This window comes from Aulonocara stuartgranti (assembly GCF_965226115.1).
Source record: "Aulonocara stuartgranti genome assembly, chromosome: 17".
NCBI classification, from domain to species: Eukaryota; Metazoa; Chordata; class Actinopteri; order Cichliformes; family Cichlidae; genus Aulonocara; species Aulonocara stuartgranti.
Genome location: NC_138953.1, coordinates 29,296,609 through 29,324,039, shown reverse-complemented (window position 1 = coordinate 29,324,039; position 27,431 = coordinate 29,296,609). Strand labels below are relative to the sequence as shown.

General features: G+C 40.5%; 1 protein-coding gene and 1 long non-coding RNA gene across 2 annotated transcripts in view; one reads left to right on the top strand and one right to left on the bottom strand.

Annotated features, from left to right (window-relative positions):
* The window catches only part of atp2b1a (ATPase plasma membrane Ca2+ transporting 1a), a 142,690-nt gene that overhangs the window by 62,025 nt on the left and 53,234 nt on the right, over window positions 1–27,431 (bottom strand). The window lies entirely within an intron of this gene.
* Window positions 18,121–23,955, top strand: LOC309692935. The gene is made up of 3 exons (XR_014272526.1): window positions 18,121–18,365; window positions 22,188–22,324; window positions 23,890–23,955. It is a non-coding gene; the product is annotated as an uncharacterized lncRNA (long non-coding RNA).

The following is a 27,431-nucleotide window of genomic DNA, read 5'->3' as shown; positions in this document are numbered from 1 at the left end:
TTTTCTTGGTATACCTTGGATGTGAATTTCGTTGTTGGCCATGTTGATCCCTGACCCCTTTATGACCACAATGTTCTGATGGCTGTTTCCAGTGGGATAATGTACCATGTCACAAAGCTCAAATCATCTCAAAATGGTTTCTCTAACATGACAATGAGTTCACTGTTCCCCACAGTCTCCGCAGTTAACAGATCTCAGTCCAGCGGAGCTCCTTTGGGATGTCGTGGAATGGTAGTTTTCACCACGTATGTGTGGCTAATAAATCTTCTACTGTGTGAGTGTCTGTCATGTCGATATGGACCAAAACCTCTGGGGAATGAGTTGAATCTGTACCAAAACGGTTCCAGGTACTTGCAAAGTATACTTACTAAAGTATCCATTTTCACTGAATGCAATTTACACACAAACCTTCTGACATAAATGGCATGTATTGTATCTCCACGAAGTAACATAGATTTTCTCAGTGTAAGTTAATTTTCAGAGTGACCTAAACTTGAAGTAAATGTGCAGCCCATGACCAAATATCAAAACACAAAACCCACATATATTGTGTGTTTTGGGGGCATTTATTTCACACCTTGTATAAAGAAATGAAAACACATTAATTTTTGTTCTGTACAGAACAATACTTTGCAGGAGAGCTGCTGTTGTCACGTGAATTATGAAAAAGTACTATAAGTACCATATGCCTTTGGATCAGATTAGTGAGATTCCCTAACCTTATTCACTGCATCTACACCCTGTCACTTACAACATGCTGCTTGGAGCGCAGGAAGAATTCAGCCATCTGTTAAAGTAAAATGCAGGAGACAGGCGGACATATGCGTTTCAGTGTGTATGTACAGTAGGTGTGTGGGGGTCTGTCCTGAACTGAACCCATTTGGGAGATAACATCATTACTCTGTGGAGCTGCCACCCCCACCGGCTAGCCTGCCGTTTCCAAGGCAATGAACAGGCCCATTCACATTCCACCTCAAATGCATTACAAGATGTGTGAGGGTTTGCTGCTGTTGCATATACCTATAGTACATGTGAGTGGTAGTGTGTGTATATATGAACAGTGTCCTCATCAGTTTGTGCTGTCCATGAGCTCCAGCGGTGAATAAGTCAATATTTCGTATCTTCTCTGTAATGTAACATAGGTAAATACATATTTGTGTGCATCAGTGTGACAGCCAACAGGTTCACAGAGCCTCAGGGTAAAAGAAAAAACCCACAAACATACGTAAACACACAAACAAATGCAATCACAGTATGATTGCTGGAATAAACAGAACAGATAGCATGTAATACATTTCTGCAACTGCCCTCTGTGCACGTCTGCGAGCTGCTGATACAGTAATCTAGAGGACATTTTACAAGCTGCCGTGCTGACACCGAGCATTTTCCACTCAAAAACATTTCAACCAGGTCTCAAATTAGCGAGAAGCCAGTCATGAGCATATTTATTCACGTTTGTGTGCTTATGTGTGTGTGTATGCACACGTGCAGAGCTGGCAACTCCTGCAAGGACTCCAGGTAATGAGAACCAGGCCAACTCGGTTTGGGTAATGACTGCTGAAATATTGTGCTCCTATTATACACTTGCTTTGGAATCTTTATGATGGATTTAATTGGACAGAATGAGCAGGGGGAACATGTGTTTATGTGAATGTGTGCGTATGAGAGTGCGCACTTCTTTTTACAGCTGTTTGGGTGGCTATTGATTACTAATTAACAGAGTAAATTGACAGAAACGGCCTGTGGAGCCCCGCAAGGCACATTTATGCTCAGATGGGAGGGGAAAAGAAGCAAATACGATTTGAATAAAGTCCTTGTTAATATAATAAACATTGCATGAAAAGGTTCATAAAATTCATATGGTTTTAAAATTGCTGATTCACAGAAATAAGATGTGGAAATATGAAGAGGAATGCTAAACATTTACTGGTTACTGTTTCTCAATTGTGTGAGGCTGACGCGTTTCTTTAACGTATGTAAGAGTAAACCAAACATCTTAGGGGTTCAGACCTTTTAAGATGTCAACCTGGACGATGTCAAGCCAATTTATGCTTTTTTTCCCCGCTCTCCAAATCTCACTGTTAAATATGACCTATCACAATAAAAAGAGAAGCAGGAAGGAACAGATGGAAATAAAGGATTGGAGCGAAGGTTTGTCTTTGAGTGACAAATAAACCCAATGGCTGCATATGGCACAGGTCATCTTTCATTGAGCAATGGAAACATGATGTAAGGGGTGAAGGCCAGGCAGTGCATGAGTGTGTCCGTGTGTGTGTATGCGTACTGCAGAGGGAAATTTTCCAAAAATGTGCACACAGGAAGGGTGACGGGACATAATGCAACTAAATAACAATAAAAAGAGAGGGAGAAAAAAATGAATCAAAATATGAGCTGGACATCCAAAGGGAAAACAGTAATCATTTAGGTCATGGCGTAGACCTGAGCAAATCTTTGACTTCGTGGCTCCATGCTTCATGGTGGGATGATAAACTTTCAATGTCCTCAACACAAAAACGTGAAAATAAAAGCCGCTGTGTTTAAAAAGAACTAGGCAGAGTGCCTGCAAAGTGATCGACCACACTAACAGGTGCAGGCCTGCTATGGGTTTGTAATTGGAATAGCCTCTTGGGTGCAGCTGTTTCTCGAGAGAGCACATACCAAAACTATAATAATAATAATATCCTGCATTCTCTGAGATTTTTCCAGAAAGTTGACACTGAAGAGTGGTTAACAGCAATGAAAAAAATTTAACTGTAAACCTGTATCCCCATGTAATGTCTGTGTTGTGTGTGTAAGGTCGGGGGGGGGGGGTTTCCATTTCACTGCAGGGCAACCTGCATGTGGCGAATAAAGCTTTGATTGATTGATTATATTCCATAAAGATAACTCAAAAAAAGGCATTGAGTTTGTTCTGCACTCAATGTCTGTGCCAGTACACTGCCTGCATGTTCACACCACGTGAGGCAAAAACACACTATCACCTCAGCTTCCTGCAACAGCAAACATTACTCATTCATTTGTCCTTGTAGATAACACTCCTCTGTTTAGGTATATGTCTGCATACACACACACAGAGGTCTTTCAAAGTATTGTTGAATATGCATTTCCTATTCACGAAATCCTTGATTTGTGTGCATATATGTGGAGTCCTCAGGAAAAGACTGAAAGCTTAGTGAGTCGATGCGAACAATATGCTATATCTGTATTTGAATGCGGTTGTGTGTCATCGCGCTCGAAATGCATGTTTGTCTTTGCATCAACTCCATCTACTCGTACATCCTCTCGATAAATGCTGTAAAATGAGAAAGTGATGACTGTTCAGCAAAAGATCAGACAGCAGGTAGAAAACAAAACAAACAAAAAAAAAACACACATAGCCAAGGTTGGGCAACAGCCAGGCATGCTGGGATTGATGACTCCGTGGGCAAACAGATGTCCTTCCAGAAGAACTGAGGCGAGGAATATAGTGCTTAGAGAAGAGAAATGTGTGAAAGAAAGTGAGAAAAGGAGGGAGGAAGTGATAAAAAATACACACGGGAGTTTGCGATAGCAATGTGTTTAACACTGAAAATTTCTTTCTGTGGAATGAGGGAGGGAGGAGGCATTCGGCTCATCTTTGTTATGTGTTTTGGTATTATGTTTTACACATAGACCAACATATAACCCCCAGTAAAATGACCAGCTGTCATTTGTACGGATATATAAAGATGAAACAAGACAATGTTTTGATTATGTGCCTCATATTTTCTGTCATACTTACTCTTCCACAGTGGTAGATACTCATTTTAAATATGGTCTAAGTTTAAATAATGAGGTCAGTGTATATGGAAGTAATCCCTGTCAGGGAAAAATGCAGGCTTCAGATTGCACTCACTGCAGTATTTCAGACACTTGTTTGATCTGTATGATATCACTGAGAAGGGATGCACTTAATATGGTCATTTTTGGTGCCCAGCCCTGAGTGTGAGCAGGGGGGTAAAATGGCTTTCAGACAGCCCATATGGAAAAGAAATAGTAAAAACTTATATGATTTACTCATGAAAGTGGCCACTTTCTCATTACTTTCATATATTGTTTTAGTAAGTATCCAAAACATACAAGTTTCATTATATAATTTCTCAAGGGATCTTATATCTGTTTTCACCCTTGTTTGCTTTTCATACAAGTTTCACACAAGACAGATACAAACTTTATAAGATTTATATATATCTTTTCCATATGGGAGTGTATGAACTAAGAACCTGTACCAGAGCTCCGTATTATTTTAAACTGCAGCTCTAACAGAATCCAAAAATGGTTGCTTGATGATTGAGGGGCATTTTTGCCGAAGATATTGTCATATTGACAACAGCCAACCATATTTTTCCAAACACACAAGGCAAGCTAAAGGAGCCTCAATAAGCAGTTAGCATGAAATTAGCTAGCCATGAGTAAAGCCTTAGCCGCACATACCTAGTGGTCCCATCACAACTTCCAGTTGCTAGGGAAAATTGTGTATTCCCTGACTGGATAGTGAGTGGTTGCTGGAGGTTGTTGGCTGTTGCTAGGTGAAATTGATCACACAGAATGAGCTGCACCAAAAATCTATTTATGATTGCTTTGGTTACTAGCAGGTAGTGTGAAGTTTTTCAATGAAAACTTGGTTGATTACCCACTGCAATGACCACTTTTCATTTCAGCGTTAGGCTACATCTGCATCTTCCTGCCTATCTGCATAATGGGATTTGATTGGTGCTTGGAACAGCTAACTTTACTCCACCTTTAACTGCAAGTAATACCCACATTTTGTGAGAGGTAATAGCTTTTAAGCCTGGAATGCAAACATGTAAGTGGTGCCCAAGTGTACCTTTGAAATATATAAATGTGAGAAAGCTGCAAGACATTGCAAAATGTTCAGATGCTTGTTTGCTCAATTTTCAATTGAAATCCCAAGAGAGATTAACTTTTAAATGAAAAAAAACAGAAACTGTCTACTAATTTTCTGTTCTCCTTTAAGAGCAGTAATGCATTTATTGCTTTAATTGTCACCTATTGTACTTTCACCATTTCATTTGGTAAGTCAATTTTCTCTCGTGTCGACTCTAACAAAGGCCTCACAAGTTGGATTTCAGTTATGCAGTTTTTGTTGTTTGCTCCCTGGAACTTTTACTGATTTAGTTTGAAAAGTTCAAGCGTAGCAGTCTCTGCAGGGACCCGATTTACACAAACAGAGGAGAAAAAAAAGTGGATAAGGAAAAACTGCAGAGGATTTTAGATTCAATTTGGGTGGCAGATCTGTGTAGATGAAGCCCATGGCTATGTCCTGTGGGCCTCCCACACAGCCAGAAGCCAACTTGCTGTGTAGGAGTGAGACAGACTGATTGAAATTCGCCTCAAAGCGTCACTCTGCCCTCTGTCTGACATGCTGAGGGTAAATTCGTCCGGTTACTTTATTAGGTGAAAGAGAACAGGCTGCGCAGACTTTAATTGGACTGTTATGTACTGTTTTTCTTTGTTTTGTTTTTTTACTTAATGCATCTGCCTTTATATGTGGGATGCAGTGCAAGTTTGTGTGGTAGGAAGGTGAGAAAAATGCAGGAACACACAGGAAAAAAGGATATTAAAGTGCATATTTACCAATCCTAAAAAAAAAATTTTGCTGGTAAATTTTGCAGCTGGGCTTGACTTCACATTTTGAAATTTAAAACAGTCCATCTTTAGCTGCTGATTGTCAAGACAGTGATTCATGCTTACTCACAGAAAGGATTTTGCAACAGTTTTGTTGTAGGAAATAGTGACAGACGCTATTGTATTTTTGCAAAAAGTACCCTCAGTTATGGTGGTCATATTGCTGTACATTGGAGCAAAGCAGAAAACCTTTTATGACTTAAAAAACAAAACTTCTGGAGCGTTTCCCCCTACAATTAGGAAGTGTAAAAAAGCAAAAATGACCCCGAGGACCTCATTTACTGTGTACCTGCTCATGCAGTGACTGGATGAAAGGCACAGTTCCTATGCCACATTCAGTCTGGTCCTTCATTTCAACAGTTGGGAATAATCTACTTTCATCCGTCCAGTTTATTTATTTTCCCTGAAATGGAGAGCATAAACACCTTTTATTGAGTCAAGGGAGTTCATAGACGGCTCCTCATAAAAGTATGGTTTATATTAGAGGAGTGAGTGTGAATATAAGAGAGAAAGAGAGAGAACCATGGTGCAGACAGGGGTGCCACAGCTGATTCTGTCATAGGGTCTACTTCCTCTCCACAGGATTTCTGCTTCCTGTTGTGTTGCCATGGTGCTGCACACAAAAGAGGACAAGCTACTCTTCTCCAGGAAGCCATAAATAATTGATTGGCAAGTGGCTTAATCAGCCCTGCGGCTGCCTGGCAATTCCACAGCTAATTCCACAGCTGGCTATAAATAACTCATTACGCTAATTATGGTATGTGAGCACACAGCTAGCCTGCGAGCACAAACACAGTCAAGCGTGAGCACTGTGGGTTCAAACATGGTGTCCGTATGGCAAGTTATAAACCTCCGTCGGCAGCCGCTGCTGCTCTCGTACTGAGATGGAGGAGGAGTTGCATGGAAACTTTTTTGTCTTCCTTATGATCCCATATGAGTGAATCCTGGTCGATTGTGTTTTCTAAAGATAAACCACTCAGATCCCCCTATGCTTGACAAGGACAGTGAGTGTGATTACCTGTGACGTTGGCCTATGAGAACTCTGTAGCTCTGACAGGCATCTCCTGCTGTGACTTTGACATATCTCAATACAACTCTTATTTTGATGGAGCCTGTCTCTCAGACAGCTAGCACTGACAAGACGATTTTGATGAGGGTAAAATAGAACAGGCGCTTAAGAGACCCGGAGAGAGGTCTCGTTCCTCTGGGCAAAGCATTAATGATCCTACTGTCTCTGTCTATGTCAATAGTTCTCCAGTGTCCATCTGTTTCAGTCACATACAGACTTCCCGCTAATGACAGGAAGTGTTGATACTGCACAGGAACGAACCAGTCACTGTGGTATTAAGGGCGTCATTTGAGGAAAGACTCCCAACTTCGGATGCTATTTTCCACTGAAAACTTGAGGGGAGACGCAGGACAAAAACACGCTGGGACCAACAACCATGGCGATAGGTGGATAAGGCTGAGGAGATCAAATCAAAGGGCAGCACATGCAAACACACATGCACAACCTTTTAGTACAGTTAGCTCCTGGGGACAAAGTTGTTCTTCTTGGGGAGAGATTAAATGTTTGAAGACCCTCTATTATAACGTGCAACCACTAATGCACTAGTGTTCTTCAACTGAGTAATGAGTTCACCTACTCTCCACTATTCATCCTGCCTCTTTCTGTTCACTTACAAACTTGCAAAGTTCCAAAACTGGTACAATTTCAGGATCTCGAGGCGGAATCAGGCAGACAGTGTGCTGTGTATTTTAATGGTCTCATTAGGTTAAAGCTTTGCATTTGGCCCTGAAACACGAATGGATTCACTGAGAATGTAGAAAAGATTACATTAAAGTGGAGACTCGGCCACTAGATGACTTAACTGCTCAGTTAACACACTGATACTGTGACATTATTGCCTGTCTGCTGACCCACTACTTTGATTCAAACTGAAACCGCTATATTACTTGTACAAACATTTGTAGTGCCAAGTGGAAGAATCCTGATAAATGCATGATGTAACCGTTTATGATTATAAGCTGGTAATTATGGTTAACATTTTACTAAAAAAAAGCCTTTATAAAAGTTTCTGTGCCAGCAAGTATCTGTTTTAATACAGTACTATACAAAAGTCTTGAGCCACCCCTTGTTTCCTTATATTTTTCAAGGAAAATAGGAAATAGGTGCAGTTATCTGTTAAAAGATATGCAAACAGGAAAATAGAGTATACAAGGGGAAACATTTCTTGCAATTCTAACATGCTTGAAAGCATGACCAACTTTGTTCTTCAACACAGCCTGAACTCTCTTAGGCAAGCTTTGTTGTAATTTCTTTAAGAAGACTTCAGGATTAGTTCTCCAGGCTTCTTGGACATTTGATACTCAGTTGTGGATGCTGGTTGCCTTTTGCTCTATTCTCTGCCAAGATGATCCTCCACTGGCTTCAGAAATGTTGAGGTCCAGGCTCAGAGGAGGCCAATCCACGACTGATTGTGTGCTTTTAATTTTTCTTCAGTGTCATGCTAAAAAATTATGTTGTTGCCAATCAGTGTTGACCTCCTCTGTACACATTGACAATAATTTGCAACAACAATTAAAAATTTGGTTTGCCACTGTCTTTCAGTCCAGTTCTTGTGTAATTTGGCATATTCATTCTATCTATCTGTCTATGAATACATGCAAAACATATTTTTATGCCTCTTGCACATAACTATAGTAATATTTTGTGGTCTCTGGGGACTATTGTATGACATGCAGCTCACTACCCAGTCTGAGTGTGCCCTGTGTCCTCTGCTAAACAGTCAGCTGGGGGTTCAGCTTCCACTGCAGACCCAACTTTGGCAACCATTACCGTAGTTTCAAACTGAAAATCAATTTGCAGTAAGTACACCTCAACAGGTCAATAGGCCCTCTGTTGTACTAATTTAAATTGCAAAGTATCCCAAAGCTGGGGCCATCACCAGAGTTGCTGATACCGTGACCAGAATCAGGATTGCTTTTATCTGAAGCGTGTTAATGATATGTGAGAAACGACAGCCCTGTGCCCATCATTTAATGCAAGAAAGAAAAATGACCCTGAATATTTTCAAAAACATCTATCGCAAGGCCTCTTTTTAAATGATCAAACTATTCTGCTATTGTCAGTCCTTATAAATGACACCAGGAGTATTGAGACAGTACAAATAAATCAGGGTGACACATAATGTGCGTCAGGAAATATAAATGTGTTCTATAAATAGACTTGTGCTCAATATGCGGTGCATGCAAATAATTATGCAAGACTTAATTTTGTTAGAACCCCAAGGAGAAACATGCCCCTGATGTAACATGTGAGTAAAAATAAACTATCGAGGCACGAGCCAGCCTAAAGGGTTAACCACTGGGGATACATTAATGTACATGACTGCACTCATCTCAGAAGTCTCTCCTGCTTGGACTCTTCGGACCATAAAAGTCATTTTGTAAGGAGTTTTTTTTTCTTTTAAAAAGGCCATTTGATGTTTATCAAAAGGAGTACAAAAGAGCTTGAGGGTTAAGGGAGCTGTAAGGGGGATGGTCAAAAATAACCAGCAAAGAAGGGAGGGTGACATGGGTAGCATTATTTCCTTTTCCTGAGGTCAGTGCCAAATATGGTCATGGAGCTAGAAATAGGCATCTTCCAGCTCTTTGGAGAGACTGTACCATCAGTCATTTGGGTTGAGGTGCATTAGAAACATACTGTATTCCAGTCCAGGAGAGAGTCATTTCAACCCTGGGCAAATTGCTGCAAGAGAGAGGGGTCCAAACTGCGGCTCAAAACATGAGGCTGTGCATCTTCACCTGGCATCACTGAGTCCTTCCCCTGGGTGCATATCAGCAGAGAAGAAGAAGAAGGAGAAGACGAAGAAGAAGAAAAAGTAGTAGTAGAAGAAGAAGGGTTCACTGAAGGTAGGGGATGGTTCAGAAGCAAAACCTCAATATTTACTAATATCAGGTAGTAAAAACAATAAGGCAGGGAACAAGAAACTGCTCACACAGCATGTACACACACACGTGCATTAACCCTCCTGACCTTTCTCCCAAGTAACAGTTGTGTTCCTTCAGGACTCACGACAGGCTACGTGTGCATTTGTGTGCTTTTCTGCATGTGTGTGCGTGGGTTTGTATGACGTAACATAAGCCCTCGCTATGCCCAGATTCTGCACAACTGGGCTTCTCGGTATTCCAGATTACAATACGTCACTACTTTGCTCTGAGCCCTCCCCTCCTGCCCAGCGCACGCTCCAGTACACTCACATCTACTTTCAACACATGCATGCTGACACAAACCAACTCCAATGATGTCAGTGAATTCGCTCCTCTTTTTGCCTCTCACTCTCTCTCTTCCTCCATCTGCCTCCCCATCTCAGCCTCCCTATCATGCATACAAATTTGTTTACCCTTACTCTTGTTAGTTAGGCTCTGCATATTTACCCAATTTCCCCTTTTTATTTAATCTCAGATCTTTTTTAAATATTTTTTTTTAAACAGGCCCTCTGTGTCTTTTTCACTCACCCACACAGACTGCATCAAGGCTTGCCAGGAGGCAGCAAAACCACTGACCAGATGTGCAAGTTATTTACAACAAAGCACATCTTGGGAAGGAAAAATACTTAAAATCCAATTAAATTCTTTATTTTAGGAAAAAGAAAGAAATAAAAATAAAAAAATCCCCACACGTTTTCCTCTCAGGAATTTTCCAAAATAAATCAGTGAGCAACCTTGATTTTTCCATCAACATCGAAGACTGTATTTACATTCAGTATGAGACATATTGATGAGCATGAAGCCCAAAATAGCCCTTATCATTCTCTAAATGCATGAGACTAGAGATCATAAGAATTGCAAGGTCTTGAAGAATTTTAGAGATAATTGCGCATTGTGTGCATGACCTACACTCATAAAGATATTGCTCTGTAGTGGCTCAGTATTTATTGTTTTCAGTTTTTGCCAGTGCAGTAATTGCTATGATTTCTTCAGAAAGTGAGTGGTTATCTCAACATCAACATCAATGTCAATATCAACTTCAGTCAATGGGAAATTGGCAAATTTAGAGCTCTGTGTGTAACATGTATGGTGGTTAACTGTGCTGGTTTTATTAGCCCATTTTCAGTTTTTATTGGCAAAAAAGTCAAATTTGAAATACATTAGATACTCGTTTTTAATCTATAAAGCATAATATTTGCAGACATATATTTTTCATAGGATTAAATTGCATTTGCAACAATTAGTAATAAAAGCATTGAAATACAGTGTGTCTTATGTGCACCCTGTATTCTGCAGGTGTAGCTGCTGCAGCCTGCAGCAAAGTTTACAACAAGTTGCCAAATTTGAAGAGCAAACTATGTCAGCAGTAAATGTGCACACAAAAAGCTTTGGTTTGTCCTTAATTATAGTGCGCTGTTGCTGTGTGAAACAAACTAGAATGGGGGTGCAGGTGAACAGATCAGTTTTCTTCTTGTGTAACCTTTTTATAACAGGTGGTTTGAGGATAAACAGGGATAGACACCAGTAAGACCACCATTTGCTAGTGAAAAATGTGTATTCCCTGGCCAGCTGGTGAGTGGATGCTGGAGGTTGCCTGCTGTTGCTGGGTGAAACTGGCCACAAAAAGGTATAGGGTGCTGCACTCTAATACATCCTTGCAATTGTTTGGTTGCTAGCAAACAATCTAGCCATGCTAGTTATGGTTGTCCACATACACACTCATAAACTACTTTCTAAACCATAGTGAAACCGAGAAAAGTGTGACATAAACCAAAAAGAGAGACTGTTCACCAGTTGTGAATAGCTGCACCACTTTCAAAATGCGTTAGCACAGCATTTACTTTGAAGGCAAGCGTTCTCTATCTCTGGTTTGTGTTACACTATTTCCAAGTTTCAACTAATCCTGCTCAGTGGTTAGTTAGCAAACATTTGCAGATAAGTCAGCATCTTGAACGCAAACTGTGGCAGTTTGACTGTCTTTTCCTAACAACCTAACATCCTAAGAGAGTTGCTTTCTGGTCTCCAGGCCTGTGTAACTGAGGCCTTAAGCACAGAGCGTTGGTCATGTCTAGGAAAATCTTTCACTGCGTCTAAGTTTACTGTCATGTGTGTTATCACCATTTTTGTTCAGAAAAATCGAGGATGACTGGATTGAAACTTACAACTGATTTTATTCACACAAGCTGCTAATTGATTTTAACTCTTCACTCAGTTAAATAAGTGAAATGCCTGCACTGTCGAGCCCTGCCCTGCCATCACTGCCTTCCTGCATTGTTTTCCCTGTCACTAAGAACTTTAAGAATGCCCTTCTTTCTGTTAGAAACCTCATACTTTCCAGTTTCCTGTAAGAACGGGGCCGAAGCTGGAAATTCCACATGCCTAGCAGAGTTTTTTTTATTGCCCCCATGACACCAACTAACTTTACTTTCATTGACACTTTGGGCTAAGTTCATTTTCACCTGGATCCTCTCCTATTACATGCATCCACCTTTTAGAGTTGTGTTACTGTCACGGTCTGGCGAGGGCAGACTGTATGAATTGAAAAAGGACCCAAAATGCAGACTCCAAGGAACAGGGAACAAAACTTGAATGTTAACAAAAGGTGAGCCGTTTAATAAGGCTGGTAGAAAAGGTACAAACAAAGGGCAAGGCAAACTGAAGCAAAATTAACACAAACCTAAACTGGGGAATCTAAACAAACAATAAGAAAAACCTAGACAAGAAACTTGGAAGCATGGCATGAACAACAGACAACCTGACAATCACACACTGAAAACAGAGGACTTAAATACACAGGAGGTGATTAGGGGAAGTGGCAACACCTGGGGAAACAGCTGGCACACATGAACATAATGACATCACAGTGGGAGAGTAAAACTGAACACGATGAACACAGAAACACCAGACCTCTTCACAATAAAACAGGAAACAGAGTGAGATATAGACATGACAACCTGAACTTGACAACATAAGCCACAGACATGAAATACATGAAAAGCAGGGGAGACTTAACATGGTGGAAGCACGAGGGGGAAATAATAACTAGAAACACTTAAGCATGATAACAAATGAACTTAGGAACCTGAAGGGCTTACATAAACTAAAACATCAAAAATTAACTAAAACTCAAAACACTGGGTCATAAGACCCAGGATCGTGACAGTTACAAGGCATAATTAGCTATTAAACCTGGATTTTTTTAGTAGCTTTGTAAAAAAACAAAAAACTACAAAGATAAAAAATAAAACCTGAACCTCCTCCCATTATGAACCCAAACTGTTACTCTGGTACCACCAAGAAAAGGACTTAAATGAATGACTTGAGGCTCAAAATGCAGAAAAACAAGTTCAATTGTTTCATGTTCTTTTTCTTTCTCCCGTTTGGTCCACGTTAGAGTTGGAATCAGATTTAAAGTTTGATTGATTTAGAAACAAAAACCCATCTTTGTGATGAAGATTGAAGGTTTACTGATTTCACTTTACTGTCTACACACCTTGATCTCACACTATTTGGCCCTATGCTAGCTACGCTAACTCAAATGCACTGTGATATATTTACAACTGCAGCCTCAAGGGAAAATTTTTTGACACATTTAGTGTTACAATAACTAGCCTTATCACCCCACTGACGTGTACACAATCATCCACTCAACCAAGGAGCTTTTAGAAATGATGATGTGGCTGAAGGGTTCTGCTTCTCAGATGGTTCATGTTTTTTGAGTTTGCTTTTCATTTTCACATGAATCATCACCTGAGAGCAACAATTATGTTGCCAAATATAAAAAACAAGACCACAAAAAACACATTTACTGGCCTTCAAATGGCCCAAACTGCTTTTCTTTTGCACTGCAACATAAATAACAGCATTTAATCACAATTATGTTATTTCTTTCACACTTTCTTTCCCTCAACTAAATCCTGTGAGATTAGACCAGGGAGGGGAGAAAAGTGGAACAAAACAAAAAGGAAGGTGATGAAAGAAAAGGTGGGGTGAGCAACATGTGAGAAGCACTCATATTAAAAAAAAGGACACTGACAGGAACATACCCACAAACATAAACACAAGCGGACTTGTTGGCTAAGCTGTGCAGCAAGCCAGGGAATGGGATGATAGTGGACTGCAGAGGGTTTGATAGAGGCATTTGTGGGAGTCGCACACAGATGAGGACATGCATCTGTGAGTATTGCACTCAGTCATGGTATGGAATGCTACAGACTGGCAGAAAAACACACAAGTGCAACCCCCCCCCACACACACACACACAGAAAGATCCTACACCATCAGACACAGCAGGATTAGACCCTCCCCTCTCTCTCTTTCACAAACACACACAGACACAGTGCAATGCTCTACAAGCTTCTAACAGTTTTCAATGCATCATGAGATTCAAGAGCATCAGAGCATGATGTCATCTTTTTTTAATACCACAGTACATAAAGCAAGAAGGCACGCATACACACAGACTAAGACTATTAATAACGCACCACGTTTAATCTGGACTTGATTTAAACAAGTGAGGCAGTAATCAAAACCAAATAATTCTTCACATTTGTGATCAAAAGCAAGCCAATCAACATTTTTAATCTTATAACACCAAAGCCAAACTATTTTTTTAAATTAACTAATTTGAAACCTTTTCTTTCAACTACATCTCAAACTATCATGAATATCACCGCTCAATTGGCACCACATCATTCACACTCCACATAATGAACCTTATTACTCCAAAATTATATTGTGGAAAAAATGTAAAAGTAAATAAAGGAGCAGAAAGTAAATGACATTAGACATATGCTCATTACTCTGCTGCGAAAAGGCATTCTGGGGAATTTTCCACATGATCCATTGGAAAATGGTAAAATGAAATCATGAAAGATGTTCGTTGTTGAAGTTTTCTACCTTTGGACTGGTACTTATTTAACTTTTCTACTCTAGCACTCAAATCCTTATTCATCCATTCACATGCTATGCTTTAGTCTATGCTTTTAAACACTTTCTATCTTTCACACACACTCATGGTGCTATTGGGGTCAATTTTGAGTTCAGCGTCTTGCCAAACGACACTTTGACCATTGTTAAACTGTCTGACCGTGTGTCACCTCCTAAATGATGGACAGCCAGTCTACCTTTTGAGCCAAACTAAGGCTTTAAAACATTTCTTGGGAATTACATTGCTCATGATCAAAAATATGTGTTGCAGTCTAACACAGCGGACCTTCATGTGATTCTGTGCTGTTAACAGTGAGCTCCTGTTTTAATTTAACCCCACTTTTATGCTATATCCTGTACACTGGAATTTTTATTGGAAGGGTGGTCTTGCATTTGGTATACAGACCACTTAACAGTTTATGTGCAAAAGTCCATGTAAGATACTGACAGGCATAGCTCTGCAACCTCAGTTTTCATCCACTGCTGTTTGTCACGTTCACAGGCACCAAAAACTGTTGTTCCTCCAATGGCCACTTGAGGCTGTCTCCATAATTAAGTCAATCCCCATAATAGTGTTAAAATGTGTAATTTTCGAGGAAAAATAAATATGTTTACAGTCTAGTACATGGTCGCTATAGCTAATTTTGACTTTTTGTGGATGATTTTGTAAAACTATGCTTTTCAAATTGTATAAGGGACTTAAAGTTGGACTTTGCAAGCCATGCTGTGAATTTTGCCCCAGTGGGTGTGTCTCTCTCTGCCCTGCCTTGAGTAGACCAGGAGTACTTAAGTGCAGAAGAGCTCCAGGGACTGAAAGCTTTTGCTTTACAGCTTGTGACCTCTGTTTAAGCGCTTACCTCTGCTCTGTGGAGAGGAAGGTGCTTTGATTATTTAGCATTTCTAATGTACTCTTTATGTTTAGTGACCAACATCTAGGTTTTGTTGTTGTTTCTTTTAGATGGAGACAGCAGATAAAAATCTTTACTCTTTTTTCAACCTCGACACTTTTAGTTTCCTACATCCTCTGTACTCTAATGGGGACATAACAAAGTTTTACATAACTAAGAACACTTTAGCACAGATTTCAGTTGTACCAAGAGTGCTAGGTTCAATTTCTCCTGGAAGTAAAGAAATTTGGATGCCATTTAATCTCATTGTGCAGCATGGATGAACTTGACACACTACACTAGGGTGTTAACATGTTCTTGTCCTATTTAAAGAAAAAAATCAAGATGGGCAAAATGTCAAACACTTGGTTTCAAAACAGTAGTCCACAAACCAGTGGGTGTAGTCTCAGTTGATCATTTGTCTAAAGTCCGTTATCCACGCCTAAGTACTGCCAAGAACCTGAAGCACCCTGAGCAGGGCTGCGTGTCCACAGCCATTTTTCCACCAGCGGCTTTTATTTCCTCCACAAATCCTGCACTTACTTTTAGTTGAAAACAGTTCAAACTAGTTTTTAACATTGCTATGCTCATTAATGCCATTTCTTACCAACTAATCCAAATCAAAGAGAGGCAGGACGTATGACAACTACTTTCAACCCCTGTGACAAAGAAACGATCATCGCTGTAATTGAGAAGCCAGTTATTTATGATCTAACAATGAAGAAGGATGTTTGTACCTAGGAGTGATTGAGAGAAGCCTTTCAAGTGGCAGTTGTGACCTGTCAGGATTAGCTATTTTAAATTGGAGTAAAACATTTTAATAATTTTAATGATGTACGCTGCACAAGAAAACAGCACATTACTTTTTATAATGAGACTTTAGAGCTGTGATATTTGGGTAGAGTCAGAGAAACTGTAAATATATTAAACTCAGTGAACTGTTGCTAGAGCAATACTGCCTCATACACTTTTCCTTAAAATTAGAACCAAATTTTATTTTGAGTTAAATACCTAACGAAAAATACCAATAGAGCAGGGCGATATGGCCAAAAATATTTATCACGATATATATTTGAAAATTTGCGATAACGATATAACTGACGATATAATTGATGCGAGACAAAATACAACTCCACAACATTACTAGCGCAAAAAGACAACCTTCCATTTATTTTCACGTAAACAAGAAGCTGGTTTTTATGTACATTAAAGCTTTATAAAAATGTAACAGTGCAAAAGCAAATTCCTTGCTGAAAGTTTAACCCAAAGGCATTTCCAGTAGAAATGGGCTGACATATCCTGAGCATAACCATGTATAATATCCACTGAAGTTAAAAAGAGGTGCTTTGCAACATTAAACTGCAGTGTGCAGTACGCATTTTTCGGACCATAAGGTACACGGGATTATAAGGCACATTAAGCGAAACAAGGCAGTCAGATAAATCAAACTTTATTAAACTCATTCTTCTTGCTTCCTCCACTTCTGTACCATTGATTCATTAATGTTGAATTCTCTGGCAGCTGAGCTATTCCCATGTTGTTGCAGTATATTAATGACTAACCTCGTATTGTGGATGGATTATCTCAGTTGTTCTCCTGACTGAAGTTTGGTCCGTTTACAGCATCCTGCCATGCGATTGCATTTGTCTCTAACCATGAGGAACCTTCACGTTAACTTTTATAAGTGGAAAAGTGTTAGTGTTCGTCCTCCAGCTTCACTGTTTATGTTATGCTAACATAGCTGTGTCGCTAGCGATCACGTAGCACATCATTATATACCAGCTAGCCCAACTTCAGTAACCCTACAAACGTCACTGCTGTTTAGTTTCCTGTCTTCATTTATGTTGGAAGTGATAGCAGAGCTGTACGTTTGAATTTTTTCAGAAATCTCTCAGTCAGAACATGCTATATCATGCTTAGGTAACTAGCGAAACTAGCGAGCTAACTTCCGCTAGCTTCCTGCTAACTTCTAACTCCGTTAAATGTAATAACTTTTGTTTTCATGGATGCCTGGAAGTTAAACTTTATAGTTACACCTGGTAAAGCAGCAATGCTGATCATTTTATTAAAGATCAAAGAATTTAGACAGTTTTCAACTCTCAGTGATGCTGCAGTGTTGTTTGACCTGAAGTCAAATATACGGAGTTTGGAACCCAGATTACTCCCAGATTTAAGAGCATCTTAGTCCGACAAATACGACAATAACAACGGCCGCTTGCATGTTCTGCAAAAAAATGTGCTTTGTTGTGTATCTGACGGACAAACACCAAACCAGTTCCACATCACGGAAGTTGCACCATTTTTACAAACCAACAATCGGCCATGTGCGTATGAAAACAAAGGCACTGCGCATGCGCGTTTTACTCCCATTCTATCGCGATATTTCATTTTCCTATCGTTGCCTAACATTATACCGGTATTACCGTGAACGGTATAATATGGCCCAGCCCTAAATACCAACATGGAAAATTATATCAAAACAAGCTGTGGCTGGAACGACCGCAAGAAGGCTTGCATCATTACCTGTCTCAGTGCCATGGCTCATTGTGCTGTGCTTGTAGGAGCAGCAAAGGTGTTAATGTGTTGCCATGAAGCGGTGTCGCTGTCTGGACATAGGGGGTGGTGAGCCTGTCATGCCCTGACACAGGCGAGCAGCTAAACTTTAAGTGTAGAGTGAGAGGAATGCCAAGGTCCAGTAAGCCCCTCGGGGCAATTAGGAAGGGAAGAGGAGATCCGACTGGGGAACAAGTGTGTGTTTTCATGTGTGTGTGTGTGAGAGAGAGACAGAGATAGAGTTGAGAGACTCAGTTGGAGTTCATGAGCTCATTTTCAGCCAGAGAAGTAACCAGTGAGCAAAGGAGTTCATGTGCAGTCAAGAGAACGAGAAGGGTAAGACAGCAAAGTTTAATCTGCCTTCCTCTTACAATATCACCACTACATTCACACACACTCAGTTACTGCACCAACCAACACACATGTGTGCCTAACACTATCCTCAGGGACAAAGCTGGACATAACAGATCTGAATCACCCAAACAGAAAGCAGCTTTTTAAATCTCTTTATCTGTTTAAGTTGTCTGATGGTCAGTGACTTTTAAAAATTTCATCCAGACTGAAATGGCTGAACTGAGGAAAGAACTGGTACAAAAGTCTGTGCATTCTTAGTCACTTAGTCATTATGAAAGATTTCACCAAAAATTATTGCTCTGATGCATATGACATTTTGGATCCTTTTAGTGTCAAACAGTTATCCAGTGAAATAGCTTAACACCTGCAACACAGACTACTACACAGATGAATCCTCACTGGCTTTTCCTTCAGTGCCTCAAGACATCTGTGGCTTAAAAACATTACAACAGAATGCCCTGAAACATCTTTTTCCTGTTACTCCGAGGACATGAACCTATATGTACGAATTTAGGTGATTTTCAACTTTCAGTTTAAAGCCATGATTAGGTAGAATTTTATCAGTGCGTTAGTAAATGTAAACTAACTACTATTGGCCGCTTTGTGTTTGGTGCTGCAAGGCAAGGCCCCAGTCATACAGTTCTAGAAACTAGTCCATGACCATCTGGCAACCACCGGTCATAAGGAAAAAATTTAGTATTCCCCAACTGGTTGTGAGTGGTTGCTGGAGGTTGATGGCACTGACTAGGAAATGATGAAGTCCCAGTCACACAGACCTACAGACCAGTCAGAAACCCACTTGCAACCACATGTCGCTAAGGAAAAACGTTGCCAAGGAAAATATATATTCCCCAACTATTTGGGAAATGCCTCCTTGTGATTGATTGATCGCTATCATATTGTTGGGTCAGCGTTTGAAGTTACAGACCTGTCTGCAAACACTGTCTATGTACGCTCGTAATTATAATGAAACTGTGAAAAATGCAACAGAAATGGAAAATACAGAAAGCAAGAATTTGAATTATGAAACATGTTGGCTGCAGGATTGAGTCACAGCTTTTAAGATGAAGGTGAAGATTCTTCATTTCTGGTTTGCATTACAGTTTTTCAAGTTGCATTACCACTTGGCTAGTAATTAACAAATACTTGTAAGCTAACATAAAAAACTACAGGCAACTGTGAAAATCTGCTAGCAACCAAAGCAGTCACTGGGAGGCCTTTGGTGCAGCACCTTCTTTGTAACCGATTTCACCCATCGACAGCTAGCAATGTCAAAGAATCGGTCAGGTAATACACACATTTCCCTAGCAACTGGTGGTTTCCAGATGGTTGTGGACTGGTCTCCAATGCGGCGGACAACTCGTGAGCCATGTGCACATGATGTCACATGAGAAACCTTAACAGCCAGCACTGCATTTTTAATCCAAAGCAAAAATGTTACATTCCTATGTTTAACATCAAAGTTCTTAGGTAAGTTTCAAAGTAAAGCATCCCAAAAAATAGCTTTTCACTTTCATGAAACTTGTCTCTCCTCCAAAGTTAAATGAGGTTTGGGATGTTAAATAGCTTCACGGTGTTCAGTCACAGCTTCTCGCTGGCCTCACATACAGGAGACACCGTCATCCTGCTATGAGTCAACAGCAATTGGAGCAGAGGGATATTATGCACATGTTAACTAGGTCAGCCTAGGACATACTGTGGCTGTCTAGTCAATTCAACATAGAATTATTTCCATGCTGATTGGGTTTAACCTTTTGCAGACTCCAGCACACCCACTCACTGATTAAAACTTAACTAACACTTACTTGCTGCAGCAGACAAATCTTTTGCTTATTGTAGATTTTTAATGCTTCGTAAGTTATGAAGATTAGCGTTTGAGCTTTTAAAGGCTTATCGGCATACTGTTATTTAGCTCTCTTAGGCTTAGAGCTGGACTTGCATCCCATCCCCCCCAGTATGCTCAAAGTTCAAAAGACTCATACCGGCTATCTTCAATAAACCACCTCCAGATAGATTTTTCACCCATAACTAAAGATTTGAGAGGTGCAGTCAACTTTCAGAAGCAGACATGCTCAAACAGACTATTTGAAATGAGATTGTGAGGTTTAAAGAAGCTGCATTTAATATATATTTAACTAAAAGTAAAAAAAATAAATAAATAATAATAATAATAATAAAAAATACATATACATACACACATATATATTATATATAAAAATCTTCAGCACAGACAAGAAAAACATGTTAGCAAAGGCCAGCCTTGCTCTACCTGAAGCTAAAGAAACTTTGATCAAAGCCACAGTCACTGCACTGCAACCTTTGGTCTTTCAAGCTGTATATCCACAGACAAGTTGGAACAGCATCATGCTTAGTTGGCAATTTAGCAGTCCTTTGATTAAAACCTGATGGTGCAATTTGGAAACATAATGACCTGTTTATTACAAAGAAAGGAACTAATTGAATAAGTGGAAAATGAGTAAAGAGGATTAGAGATAGTGGAGCCTATTTCTCTTTTGGCTGAGGCCCAGGAATTCTTTACTTTGGCATTGTTGTGCAATAAAAAGAAGCTGTATTGTTTAGGAAACCAACTGAGAAACCAGGAAATGCTGTCGTGAGTCTGCTCATTGAGGGCTCCTGTCTTTTGGACATGAGGAACTAAAATATGGACGCGTCTCTTTCCAAGTTCTCTTTCTGCTAAAAGATTTGCCTGAAGTGTAACACAGAAGTTGTCACCTACTGAAAACTAAATCAACACGGAAGGCTGTTCAAATGAACAATTTCAAATTAATGGTTTTCAGAACAATATATATATTGTTCTAGTGTTTTTTGACCTCACACCACTATTGACAGCACAAAGCTTTTCATTGGCATTATGGAAAAATCATGCTATGGCCTAAAAAACGTCAAAATTGGTTTTCCTCCAACGATTATTTGAACGTCACACTAGAAGCAAGTGACCAGTGGTCGTGAGGGGAAAGATATGTATTCCCTGACTGGTTGGAAAAAAACCTCTTTACAATTTCTTTGGCTACTAGCATCTTGCTGTAGTTGACCATAGTTAGAATGTTAAATGCCAATTTTTTAACAAACACTCGCTGAGCATGAGTGAAACTGTGAAAAGTGTGAGAAAACCAGAAAAACAGGGAATACTTGCCTTCAAACTAAAGGCTTTGCCTTCTGAAATGCCTTCAGTTTCCGTTTTGCATTTCATATTTTCAAGTTTTACTGCAGCTTGTTGAGTAGTTGGCAGTGTTTGCAGACAAGCTGACAACTGCCGAGCAAACAGCCGTGGGACTCTGCTGGCAATCAAAGCAACTGCAAGGAAACATTTGGAGCAGCATTGTTTTTGCGATTAATATAATATAATATATTTAATATGTTCACAAGTTGGGGTTCGGGTTCATTGCTTCTTGTTTGATGGTTTTAATCTGTACTCCCATACATCATTCCTCTTTAACCCACCCCACACTTCAAAATACTGTTTAGTAAAGCTATTGTGGTAATGATTACATTTATTAAACAAATTCATATTAAACTGCTAACTGTAAATTAATTAATTTGTTATCCATTCATCCATTTGTATTGCTCTTCTATAACAATGTCACATCAACTACCTTTGCCCCCAGGTGCAAGAGGCCTTATTATGCTGCTTAAATGACAGATGTGCTTGCTTTTTTAGGACATTTGCCAACAAACAGTACATAGCAATGTCCAATCCTGAGTTAATATTCATCACATCAGCATCTTTGCTAATGATCTTCACATTAATGTTTGAACTGCTGCCCTGAACTGTTTCCATTTTAGGATCAAGCTTGGAGCATCAAACAAGTTATGCCCTGTTTTGTGATTAACCCTGGCAGCCATACACTACAGCTGGAAACGCAACACAACATCCAGCACTGTGAAGCTCCAAGGCTGTAGACATGACAAGGACAGAGCAGGTAATCAATTATGCCCTCTATGGTATCCTTTCTGTCAGACTGAAGGGAACACAAATTATGAAATGGCTATTGAGAGCAGAATCTTTCGCCAGCTACAGTTTGGACAGGTTTGCAGCCAGACCTTGAAATCAATCATCATGGTCGAGCGAGGAAGGGAGGTTAATTCCAGTTGAGGCACAAGTGGTAAAGCCTGCTGAAGGATTCACAGTGAGCTGCAAATTGTTCACCGAGGTTTGTCAGAACCTTGGATTCTGCTACTGTAAGGACATTTTTTTAGAGTCAGTCCCAAAAGCTCAGGAGCATTTCTGTCTGACAAAGCTCTTTTTGCCTTTCAGTGTGGTTGTTGGTTGAATTAAGTGAAAAGAGAAAAAAACAAACAAAAACAAACAACAACTGCAAATAGCTTTTTTATTCAGATAGACATCTGGTCGCAGAGGCCAATCTGCAAGGTCCCTCCAGATTTATCTTTCTGTTCTCTCCCTGCTGTGCCTTCATTCCCCCTCTCTTCCCATTCTCTCTTTCTGCCTGCCATCCTATATCAGACCCACAGCTTCTGCAGTGCCCTCAAGCACATTCACAAATTGACATGCTGAATTCTCAGCTGGGACATTAAACCCTGGGGATCAAGCATACAGAGAAAGCTCAAGGGAGATTGTTTATGTTCATCACAAGGTGTACTAGCTGGATTTCCTTGCGAAAGGACCACAGTCCCTCATCTCTAATCTGCAGCTAGGCTTTGAGTGAGAAAAAAAGCTGCAAATAATCTTTTTATAAGTTAAAACCAATCACACAACATTAAAACCACAGGCTGAACTGATGCAATGTCCTGCTAGGAATTCTTGCATTAAGGTTAATATTGGTTTGACACATAACACACTTAAACAGTGCTGCAGGCCAAGTACACACCACCATCCAATGGTAACACTTTCTGATGGCAGCTCAGCACACTGCAAAACAGCTCAAACTCCTCAGATCACAATCAAATAGAGCATCGGTGGAACACGTTGGAACAAGCCAGCTAGGCCTATACCACGACACACCACCCACAGGACCCAAAGCGCTCTGTTGCCAATGTCCTTGTGCCAGTAATCACAGGACACCTCCGGAGCTCCCATGCTCGTGTCCTGCCAGGTCAGAGCTGTTTTGGTGGCAAGAAAGCTACCAACGCATTATTTGCAAGGTGTATTTTAATGCTGTGGATGATCCACGTACATCCTTTTAAGGGTGATGATTTATCTAAGTGGAGTAATGGACAGATGGAATAAAAGAAAATGTCTCCTCAATTATGAAAAATTGTATCACTTTGATGCTTTCATTTGTTAGTGGATGATGCTTGCAGGAATGTACTGGGATTGCGCTGCTTCAGTAGAATGATTGCTCTTATTCTTGCAAATGAGGACATATGATTAAATTTACAGTGCCACACACATTAGCGTTTGTTCTACACACTTCCACGCGGAGTTGCGCATGAGTATGAGCACACTGGGTTCGAAAAGGTACCACATTAATACTATATGTGAATTTTCTCGAACCCGCGCCTACGCACACACTTCTTGTCTTTTCAGGTCAGCTCAGTAGAGAGCACTCTGTGGTAATGAGCTGCTCCACTTTCATGACAGATGGAAAATGTGCAGCATGCCGCGCTCTTCTCCTCCCTTCCCTTCTCCACTCCACTTCGCCCAGTTCGCCTGACCATCCATCCACCCAATGGCGCCAGCACTTTAATGTATCAAATGAACGCGACGTGGAGGAGGAGGAGGAGGAGCCACTTGGAGTTGAGGCAGTGGAAAGAACGCCTCACCCTGTTCATCAATATTGCAGCTTTACCTGGTGAAAGCTAACACTGCCTAACATATTCCACCGTGTCATTGGAAGAAAGGATCAGATACCTTGGCTTGACATGCCAACATTGTTACCTGTACAAATGATGACGCAAAGCTTACTTAATTTTTCATGGTCTCTTTGAAGGAGGAGGAGAAGTTTGGAGGCACTGGAAAACAGAACGTGTTCACGAGTGCTATTATCAACAAGGAGGTCATGTTTGTTCTCAGGTGACAAGGTGAGAAGCGAAAGAAGCCTGAAGAACACGAGCTCCTCCTGGTGCAACCGGCTCATAAGAGAAGCCTGATCTTCAGGTGTACCTAAAAAGGATATGCATCATTTTATTCTCAGCTAAAATGGGAATATTAGGAAGCCACAAAAATAAAGAGCAAACCTGCAGCTTCTCAATGTCAATAATACATATGCACAACATTCTTCTACTGTCTACATTTACCTGTCTACCTCTCGAAACAATTACAAGAATGATCTGAAAAAAAAAAATGCAATATTTACTCCACAAATAGGTGGCTAATTAGTTTAGTGGGTTATCCATTGGGTTGGTAAGCTGGAAGGTTGGTGGTTCAAGGGGGACACAGGGGACACAAACCCCCTATGAGTTGGGTCAGGAAGGGCATCCAACATAAAACCCAGCTAAAGGCAAACACCAAAGCAAACATGTGAAGCTAACTGCTGTGACAAGGGACAGCTTTTTTTTTAAAATCTACAAATCAAACATAAGAAACTTTGCTAAGGGCTTGTCTTTATGCCCTCTTTATCTTTCCCTCTATAATAGCACTTGTCTGTACAAGAAACCTGAACCAGCTGGCTTAACAAGTACATCAAGCGTTGCAGATTTATTTTGGTCTATATTAATAATCCAGCACACTACAGCATAGATGTTTTAGGATTTGCTTCTAATTTAATTTAGTAAAGGTGAAAAAATGGAATGAAGGCAGTGCAATTATAAATAAAAGAGCAGCTACAGATTTGTGATAAATAAATAAATAAATAAAGCTTATACTAGTTCGTATAGTTGCTAGCAAACAGACGACCCCTCACTAATGAACCACCTGCAGCAGCTCAGCTCCTGCGTGAATGAACGTAACTTGAGTGAAGCGTAAAAGTGACTCAAATTCATATTCTGTCATGATGCCGCTCGTCTGAGCTGTGGTAACTGCTGCATATCTCATTGGTCAGAGGGAGAGTGCTGTCATGATAGCAGACTGCGTGCGTGGGATTGTGTGTGCCTGATCGTGTGTGGGTGTGTAACACGGTCTGGCTGAGGTCAGGGTTGGTGCACATTTAATCTGCTCTCTGGTTCCAGGCCACTCCAAGGACTTTGACACATCACTTCTGTATCTATTATTCATAACTGTGGTATTAGACTGTGTGTCTGTGTGCGCAGGTGCATGTGCGTGCATGTGTGGGCACAACACACCGTCCTTCTGAAGCACAATGTGGCTCAAAATTCGCCAGAATTTTTTTTGCAGCTATAATATCAACCTTGTTGCATAATCACAAAATTTCTACCACATACAAACTTACACTCACGCACGGGCACACTGTGCTCCCACTCCAGTTGCACAACCCCTGAATTTTAGGGATAGAATGGCCTTGTTTCATAAGCAGTCTGCTGCCTACTGGCAGCTGTGCTGTCAGATGAGGTCATTACTTGGGGCGGGTCACAAGCACAGTCTGGGCATAATGCTGGACACCATTGTGAAAACCCACCGTGTGTGAATGAGAATGACAGCCAAGGGCGACCCTAGAGCTGTGACAATCCTGTTGTGGGGAGGCTGCAGGGCATTTGTATTGTTTCTGTTTTGAGTCGTGTTACCTCGCTGGTTTGTGCAGCGATGCATCGAGGAAAACAGGGAACAGAGGAGTTGAATGATGCCTGTGTGTGTTGGTGTGTGAGTGCAGGCTGGTATTATTATCAGCTCAATGCCAGGGTGGGGTGAATGGCCTCAGTGTTATCTCTGGAGCACAGCTTGTTTACGCTAATAAACACAACTCTAACTCCACTCCAGCCAATTGTAAAGCGTGCATTTGCCTATTGATGCCACTCCAAAGCAAGAAATCATCCGGGATATGAATATACACGAGAACAATGTTGGTGCCTCACATTGTTGTACGCTGAACAATTTCTCTGGATGCTCACATGCCAGCAATAATCAGACACTGACGCCTCTTTTGAATTCAGTGATCCCCATTGTTGAGTTTGTGTGGACAGATTTTTCTGCCTTTCAGAAAACTTCTTCGTGCTGCAGATCAGGCCGCAAAGACACGCAAAGTTCAGATGAACCACTTATTTGGGCATCTGTACCAGGAAATTGTTTCAGCTCTTTCCATGAAAGTAAAGACCTCATTTAATGTCAATAGCCAACATGTTCCTGAAGAAGACTTGTGCTAATACTGCATGGGGGAGTGGAGCACTCAAATCATTTCATCCAGTAGCTAAAGCTTCTTTAAATCCCTCCAAACATGAATTTTTTGACCAATAGGAAAATAGTTAATATGATGGGAGTAAAACACCATTCCATCCAATAGTCAAGCACCTCAGTTGTTTACCCAAATCTCTGCAATCCCTCCGTGAATATTTATTCAGCCAATGCGAGTGCAGTAGCCCCAGTGCACAAGGACAAATGTCTGATGATTTCCTGCTGGCATCTAGCGTGAGTGTGTCTTAATCCCTCTGTGCAGTAGGCTATTTTGAAGAAGTGACTACAGAGTGTGATGGATATGTGCACATGCTTCACTGCCTGTGCTCACGTATGTTAATGTGGCTGTCTACATATGACTGTCTTCATCTTTCGTCATGTAGCGGCTTGTTTTCTGTTTCACCTCTTTAACCTCTAGCTTCCCCATGCCCACCCCCCACCGCCCCCTCTGCACCCCACCAAAGCCGCTTTGAGCTCTTTGCTCTGACATCACGGTAGTCATCATCAGTAGGCATGGAACAGACCATTAGGTGAGAAAGCGGGGGGAGATTACTTGCGAATCAGAACACTTTAGCTTTGGCGCTAAACAGAGAGTCTGAAAATCCACCTCGGGATGCAACAATGAGAAATTCTTGGCTTTCTTTTTTTGTTGTTGTTGTTGTTGTTGTTTTTTTGTTAGAGCATCTTTGATTACAACATAAATCTGATGCTCTAACAAACAAAAAAGTATGCTATAGCATCCCTTCAGCACAGAAGGAATGCTCCAAATATCTCTGCATCAGCAGAATAAAACTACCAGTCTCTCTCCAGTTCACTCTTCGCATTGTTGTTTTAAACATTATTAG